We start from the raw sequence: 8,705 nt of genomic DNA on the forward strand, positions 1-8,705 counted from the left end.
TTAGAAAATGTACATGATGACCTGGTCTAGTCACTCCTTAGATGTTATCTATGGTGCAGGAAGGCTCCGAAGAAACCATTAAATCCCTGACCTTTACAAGGAGGATATACATTAAGATAAGCATAAGGCAGAAGTAAAGCAGGAAAAGGAGCAAAGGACAAAATGGCATTTTTTCATGGGGTCCCTTCAGTTTCCCTATCTCAGTAACCAGGGAAAAATGAGTAACTCTCAGATATGGCTTAGAATTCACGCTTAAATACTATCTTCAGCTAAAAACAAAAGAAAGAAAGGTAAGGGGGAGGCCAAATACGAGCAGGTGACCTAGAAAAAGTAAGGTAAACCAAATAAGATTTGTTATGCAGATTTAATTCAGTGCTTTCTTCATTGATAAGAGTCTCTTGTGATTTATAGTCATCCTTCCATTCCTGGTAGAGTGAAGGAGACAGCTTTAGAAATGGAGATTTCCAGGGGTGCGTGGGTGGTTTAGTCAGTGAGGCATCTGACTTGATTTCAGCTCAGGTCATGATCTCAGAGTCATGGGATCAAGAGCTCCATTCTCAACCAGAGTCTGCTTGGGTATCTCTCTCCTTCTCCCTCTGCCACCCACCTTCCATGCTTGTATGTGTGTGCATTCTCTCTCTTTCTCCAATAAATAAAATCTTAAAAAAAAAAAGAAACAGAAATTTCTTTTATATCCATAAATGTCCCATACAAAAAAGTAACTTCTACTCTTTTCAGAGCTTCTCCTGTGTCTCCTGTTTCTCAAAATAATCCTTATGTCAAAGAACGTTATTTTGGGTTGGCATATTCGGCCATCCTCTGGTGTAAGTACCAGGAGACAGGAATCCCAGAAGGCACAAAATCAGACTACCAAACTGTAGAACCACTAAGGTATGTCACTCCTTAATTTAACACAGATACACATGTGTGTGTGTCTGTGTGTGTTTCAAGTGGTGATACGCTCCATAAGAAAAGAGATTTTTATCTCTCTTGTTCACAGTTACACCTTAAGCTCCTAGACCAATACCCAAGAAAGGAGATGCTCATTACATATTTATGGGATGAATGAATTGACGAACAAGTGGATCCCCACTGTGTGCCTGACACTGACAATTATTGTGGGCTGTGGTAGTGCATAATATATTTACTTTGCAGCATTTCTTACACCCAAATAGCATAAATTTTTATCCTCTTAGTGACTATAAACTCTGAATTATTGAATGTAAAACATTTGACAAGAATTGTGGGATTATTTTGAACTCAGTGGAGACGTGTAACTATTAAATTTCTGAAGCCCAGTGATTTTTTATGATGTAAAATTTATTACCAAGTCACCTTTCCAAAACTAATTATGAGAAAATAGAACTTTCAAGTCGGATAATTTTAACGTGATTAAAAAAGCACTTGACCCTGCCCCTTCTCCATCAAATCTCTCTTCTCTTTTGTGTGGGCACAAATTTTTATCTTAGCCTCTGAAGAGTTATGTCCTACAGTAACTTGTAATGACTGCCATCTGTTAGGGAGAAATCCTTAACATTACAGAATTATCGAGTGTTATAGCTTTAGGGTTTCCTGACCCAGAATACAGAAAAATACAATCTCGTGGCTTTGGCTGATTTTTTTTTTTTTTTTTTTTGCTTATTTACACTGAAATGGCAGTGTCAAAAATCCAGTCCTTGCTCCATCCTCACCAGAAGACAATATTCCAAATTCCATAGTGGAGTAAGAAGGAGGAAAAAACAAGGGGTGGGGGAAGAAAGCAGAATGCTTTAGATGCCAAACAGCACATGGAGAGTTTTGTACTCAGGGACGTCTGGGAACATCAGTGACAGGATGCCTTCTCACAGCTGCTGGAGTCCCTCTGATGAGAAGGCTTTATGGAAAAAAAATAGGCAATCAGCATTCTGCAAAGGATGACATTTTCTATTAAATTGTCCCCACTTTTTATATAACACAGCTGCAACGGCTTTATGTGGCTTTTCCTAATGATACCTCGTCTTACGAGCACACACAGTAACAAAATAGTTTGTCAATGGCTTCTTCCAAATTCAGTGTTTCAGAGTAATGACTTCCCACTCACCTGAGATTCCCCATCCCCACCCCTGAGAGTCCCAGATGCCATATTTACTGGTGCCTGTAACAATACAGAACCAAAACATGGGCCACTGCGTATGAAGGACAGACTATATCATAGTGGCTTCCCAGTAATATCCTCCAAAGGTAGACAGTGTTGTTCTTCAAAAAAGCTGCAATTTGGGTTGATGATTGATGATTTAGTAAAGTGTCTTCTATACCCACTTCATAAGTACTGACTGAGTGAATGAATGGTCAATTAACTTCTCTAGGTTTCCTTTTAATTAAAAAGACAGGTAGTTTTGTAGTTTTCATGTTTAGCAAGTTGCTTTTAAGTGCAATGGTTGCAAATTGGTATGTCTTCCAAATGCTCTCAGCTGGTGCTGATCCCCTTCCTCTCTATTAAATTGCTGCTGTTTTGGAGATTGTGTAATACACTGAATTATACATACTACTGATAAATAACATGATCTCCTGAAGAAATTGTCCACATTAGTCTCAATCGAGCACTTTTGGCTGTGAGATTTGATGTCTCATATTAAGGTGCTCGTTTTGAACATTAAAGGTATACTTCAAACCTCCTAACTTTTATTGGGCTGTAATGTTCACAGGAAGTTCTGTAATTATTTAGCTATATTTCAGATAGATCCTAAAATCAATTTCATGAAGTTTAAGACTCAGTTTTACAGCATTTATGCTAAAAGATAACAACACATCTCTAGTTTTCTGGTTTATGTATTATTATTTGTTTCCACAGGGCATTTTCGATAACATAGTGAAAACGAAAGAAAGCAAAAATAACTAATATAAGGTACTTTGAAGTTTAAAATGTAAAAAAATTTTGAAAATGTTGTCATTAACATAATACCCTACAATTTAGTTTGGAAAATCCTTCTCTATTTCTGTTGATACCAGTTAACCCTATTATCTTTTCTTAGATCATTGTATATTTTCCTTTCTTGGTACAGATTTGTCATATATTTGGGTTATATAAGAATAAGAAGAATAGGAACTGGGTATGTTTTGCCTACCAGTGATTCCTAGCACAGATTTTTGGCACAAAATGGATTATCAGTAAATTTTCTTGAATAAATGAAAGAGTAGAACATGGCTAGGGGAAGTTCAGCTAACACATTTATTTTTAATATCTGAGTAGAGTTTAGCTGAGTGAGTAGGTAGATATGTCATAATTTGATAATCTCATCCCATTAGACATTAATCTTTTACCATTTTAAGTAACCTAATTATTAGTTATATTTGCCTATGAAATGTGTCGTAGCATTTCAAACTAATATCAGAAGATTTTAGAATGCATAGTGAAGTAGCCTGCAAACATCTGGGAAAACAGCAGAAACAATATTAATGTTAACTTATGCATTGATCCTGTGGATATGAGACTAAATATCCATATTCCATGATTGACATTTTCTTTTTTTCTTATAACTTCATATTGAAATCTCAAAATGTCCTTGATGTTTTCATGCCCTTAATATTTTCACATTCTGACATAAAGTATTTAAGTCAAGCATACACTTATTTGTAAGAGAGATTATTTCCACTCCAATCATAAAAAAATAAAAACTTTTTTTCTGCTAATTTGTTGAGCTCTCACCCTTGTCTGGCTGCTGGGATGTACTGATATGGCACAGCTGCCCTGAGAATTAGCACTGTTTTTGATTTCTGGTAGAAATGAAAACCGTGCCACATGTGCAGCCTAGCTCAGAGCCCAAATCACAATGGTCTCTACTTTAAAAAGATTGTATCATAAGTCTGCATCTAACTGACAAAATTATTTGTTACTGTGTTGGGGAGTAAATGATAGGGGAGAAAACTGGCCACAAAATATATCCATATGTTCAAAATCAAATAGTATTTCAGAAACAAGTAGTGCTTGCTTTGGTTTCTGTCATGGACTGTGTTCCCTCAAATGGCAAGGTGTAATGACAGTGAAGATATAGGTCAATTTCACACCAACTACAGGGTAGAATGGAAAGCAAATGTCTCTTTCTTTACACAATATGCATCATGGAAGCATAATAAAGCTTGGACACATGTGGGAAAAAAAAAAACAGACCTGCGTTATGAAGCGTAAAGGAAGGAGAGTATGGGTGATAAATCAGGTAGCCAGTATGGTCAAGCCTGGTTTGAGCTCTGGAGGTGGCAACACTGTAAGACTTTCTGGAGAGTGGCCCAGGATATATCCAGGGCAAGACTAGTAGATAATGAATGGGAAAATGGATGGGATCCAAAGGGGGAAGCAAAAAAATAAGAAGGGGTGCTATGGTGTAAATATGTAAACCTGAGGGGCGCCTGGGTGGCTCAGTGCGTAAATATGTAAACCTGAGTGTTTGGAAAATCCTGGGATGATATAGCCTATTTTTCTTTCCTGTTGACCCAGTCCGTGATCACATACACAAATCAGTGGTGCTGGCTAATTATTGCCTTTCTCCTGCTGATTCTACTCTATCATAAAATGCTGGGGAAGGCACACTCCTTGGGCAAGAGTACATTGACTTAGGATGGTAGTCATTTGCAGGTACCTCTCTCAGAGCCTCTGATAGTCCTATATCAAAAATCCTTTGATTGGCTCTGTTCATGGATGACAGAGACTATTCTGTATGGGGAAGCGAGTAGATTGAAGACGTGAGAACAACCCGCAGAATAGCTTGCCCAGGTATAAATGAGAGGATTGGGTTTGGTCTGCAAAACTTCTAATTCACATATTGCATGACTTCTTTCTCTTATTCCACTCCTCTTCTCCCCACCCAGAGTATCAGTAAAACCAGTGTGTTCCCCATTAGGCTTAAAATATGCTGAGCTTCCCAGCCTCTTTGCCTTTACCCCTATGGTACCTTACACTAGAAAAGCCCTCCCTGCATTGCCAACTCTCAGACTTACTTATATTCAAAGACTTATCTCAAACTCCTTATCTGTCATGACATTCATTCATGAGGACCTTTTTTTTCCTCTCTTTTTGAAGTCTGAGAGCTTTTTGTTTCTAGCTTCCATAACTCTCTGTGTCTATATTTGTGTTATGTAAGCGCATTTTTCTTATTGATCTTTAACAAACATCAAACATGAATGTTAAGGTGGTAAATTTGAAAACCCTTAGCTATTCTAACACATAGACTCAGCTACATAAATTTATACAGACTAGAGAGAAACTAAATAAAGGGTCAGAATTAGTCGAGCTCACTTGGTGTGCTTTTCACATCTCCAGTCCCTGAGGTACTCCACATTCCTGTGTTTAAACAGTAGATCTGAAATAAACAATGAAGGTAAAGTGATCTGAAGGCACACATACACAAAGAACTTGAGTTATTTCACTTGGATTTTTGAATTGAAATTTCTTCTTTTTAATGTTTTTTTGTTTTACAACTGAAGAATGAATCAAGAAAATAATTAACAAGACAGTAAACAACACGTGTTGGACAGAATGTAGAGAAAGGGGAACCCTCTTACACTGTTGGTGGGAATGAATACAAGTTGGTGTAGCCACTTTGGAGAAGAGTGTGGAGATTCCCTATGAAATTAAGAATAGAGCTTCCCTATTACCCTGCAATTATACTACTGGGTATTTACCCCAAAGATACAGATGTAGTGAAAAGAAGGGCCATCTGTACCCCAATGTTTATAGCAGCAATGGCCACAGTCACCAAACTGTGGAAAGAACCAAGATGCCCTTCAACAGACAAATGGATAAGGAAGATGTGGTCCATATAACCTATAGAGTATTATGACTCCATCAGAAAGGATGAATACCCAAGTTTTGTATCAATGTGGATGGGAGTGGAATAGATTATGCTGAGTGAGATAAGTCAAGCAGAGAGTCAATTATCATATGGCTTTACTTATTTGTGAAGCATAAGAAGTAACACGGCAGACATGGGGAGATGGAGAGGAGAAATGAGTTGGGGGAAATTGGAGGGGGAGATGAACCATGAGAGACTGTGGACTCTGAGAAACAAACTGAGGGTTTTGGAGGGGTGGGGGTGGGAGGTTGGGGGAGCCTGGTGGTGGGTATTATGAGGGCACATATTGCATGGAGCACTGGATGAGGTGCATAAACAATGAATTCTGGAACACTGAAAAGAAATTAAAAATAAATAAATAAATTTTAAAAAGAAAATAATGATAACTTAATTATTCTATGACTTTTACTGAAATCAATTTGGTCATATGGAAGATTGGAGTAGGGAAAAAAAAGGATCCACTGCAGATTTCAAATATACTAGGAAGGCCACTGATGTAAACTGTTTCCTAATTTGAAAAATAGGAGTACTGTTGCTCTACTCACAGGGAAGTTGTGGAAACCTAATGAGATAGCACACACAAAGGCCTCATCCCAGTGTCTGGCACCAAGCAAAGTATCAGTTCTTATTTTGATGAATGTAATGATGTGGTATCTCAGAGTAAAAAACAATGTAAATGAATAAAAAAATATATGCTATATTAGATAGGGATAGATGTCAGGAAAGAAACGCAAATCAGTGTCAAGTGGCAGGGTAGTGAATTGGAATTTTAGGGTGAGGATGATCACTGAGTAAATGCAAGAAGTCCGAGGTTACTGCAAGTGCTGTCTGGGGGAATAACATTCCATGAAGGGGAAAAGAAAGGGCAAAGTTCCTAGGAAAGGAGTGTGCTTGGAATGTTTGAGGTGTAGCAAGGGACCAAAAAGAGGGGGAGCCTTAGGAGACAAGGTTAGCAGGTAAAAACAGGATGATACAGGTCTTGTCAGGTTTTACAAATCATAGAAAATCTTTACTTTTTCTCTGAGGGACATGGGACACACTTGGAAGGTTTGAGCACAGTAGTGATAGGAATTGACTACATTTTAACAGCTCTGGCTCCTGAGCTGAAAATAGAGTAAATGGTTCTGCCAAGTTGAAAGCTAATCCCATGGTCCAGGAGAGGTACAATGACAGGTTGGACCAGGAAGGTGGCAGTGGTGGTCATGAGAACTGGCTTTATTATGGGTACATTTCAAAGTTAGGGATGCATACGTTGAGAACATTATTGCCAACTTCTCTTCTGTTACTCTGTCTTCCTTAACATGTATTCTAGCTTTTTACAGTACTAATCACACCTGAGGATTTTGGTAATCAGCTGGTCCAATTGGAAGCCTCTGAATCCCAGTGAAGCACACAACTGGTCTGTTTATCACAGAACAACAATCAACAGTGAGTTGACGATATTTTTCAAGTAAGAAAATTATATCATGTGTCCTGGTGTCTTGGGAATTCCATTTTCCTTCTACCTACACATTGTGAATCCTTTAAATTGAATGAGACTAACCTTAATTTTTCTTTTTCCAAAGGTCTTCTTCCTTTCTTTTTTGTGCCAAGTCTTGTCTAATACAGGCCATTAATGGGCCTTTGACTTCTATTAACTTTTGGCTTATCAGTATGGAGGAAGGGATCCATTTTTCCAAACTTATTATCTCGAAATCTTTTTATTCACATAGAATACTCATGTGCTAGCTGGTAAAGTCAACAATTCCTCAATATCCATTTTAATTACATTAAATTAATGTCATCAAAAAAATCTGTTGAGCATGATGCCAGGCACTATCCAAATGATAAGCAGGATAGGTTTCCTTCCACTAGTAACTTCTTATCTCAGAGGCAGATTTAAGCTGATCAAAAGCTCTGTATTACAATGTGATAAGTTCTTTGGTAAAGAGGAAACAAATAATTTTGCCTGGCTAGGGTGGTCTCTCATAACACGGAAGGCGTCTGAGAGAGGTATAGATGAGTTTCACAGTGAAGAATGAGGGAAGGGTATTCCTGGAAATAGGAAGCACGAAGAAGACTCAGAGCTGTGATGATATGCATTCTGCCCAAGGGGAATAAAAAAAAGTAGTCCACTACCTCTATATGTCATGTTCTATGTGTGGATGGATGGATGGAGATGAGGTTGGAAAGATAGACTGAGAAATGGTTATGAAGGCCCTAATATTAAATCATCATCTTATTCTGCCAAATTAACTTGCTGATTTTGCACAGAAGCCAGAAGTGCTTATTATAATGGAGAATCTTTTGATCATCCAATACCAGCTGGGATCTAAGCCTATTCTTCAATTTTTCTAGGGAGGGAATAATCCTGGGGCCTCAGAAACATACCAGTTATGCATATTTGTGCAACAACAGTCCATTTCATTACATCTATATAAAAATTTTTTTCTTTCGAAATAATTACAGACTCCTAGGAAATTGCAAAAAAAGTTACAAAAGTTCTCATTTATCCTTCACCTGGCTTTCTCCAATGGTGGCATCTTGTAGACTTAAAGGTAATGCAACAGCAAATCCAGAAATTGACATCAGTACATTATTATCAATAAGAATACAGACCTTTCTTCAGTTATCACCATTTTTTAACCTACATTTTATGTATATGTGTGTATATGTATATTTCCATATCAGTTTCTTCTTTGTATAGATTGTAATAATCATCACTACAGTCAAAATATAGAACTAGTCCATCACCACAAAAGAACTCCCTCATACTACCTCTGAATTCATACCCACTCACTGCCTACTCTTGTTCTGTCCCTTGGAAACCATTAATCTGTTTGTCATTTCTATAGCTTTGTCATTTCAAGAATGCTATATAAGTGGATTCATGTATTTATA

General features: G+C 37.6%; 1 long non-coding RNA gene across 1 annotated transcript in view; it reads left to right on the forward strand.

Annotated features, from left to right (window-relative positions):
- Positions 1-7,248, forward strand: part of LOC309856497 — a 397,768-nt gene extending 390,520 nt beyond the window's left edge. The window contains exon 7 of the long non-coding RNA XR_014307230.1: positions 7,138-7,248. This is a non-coding gene — a long non-coding RNA (uncharacterized lncRNA). The remainder of the gene's footprint in view (positions 1-7,137) is intronic.
- The last annotated feature ends 1,457 nt before the right edge of the window (positions 7,249-8,705 follow it).

This window comes from Mustela nivalis (assembly GCF_964662115.1).
Source record: "Mustela nivalis genome assembly, chromosome: X".
In the NCBI taxonomy this organism is placed as follows: Eukaryota; Metazoa; Chordata; class Mammalia; order Carnivora; family Mustelidae; genus Mustela; species Mustela nivalis.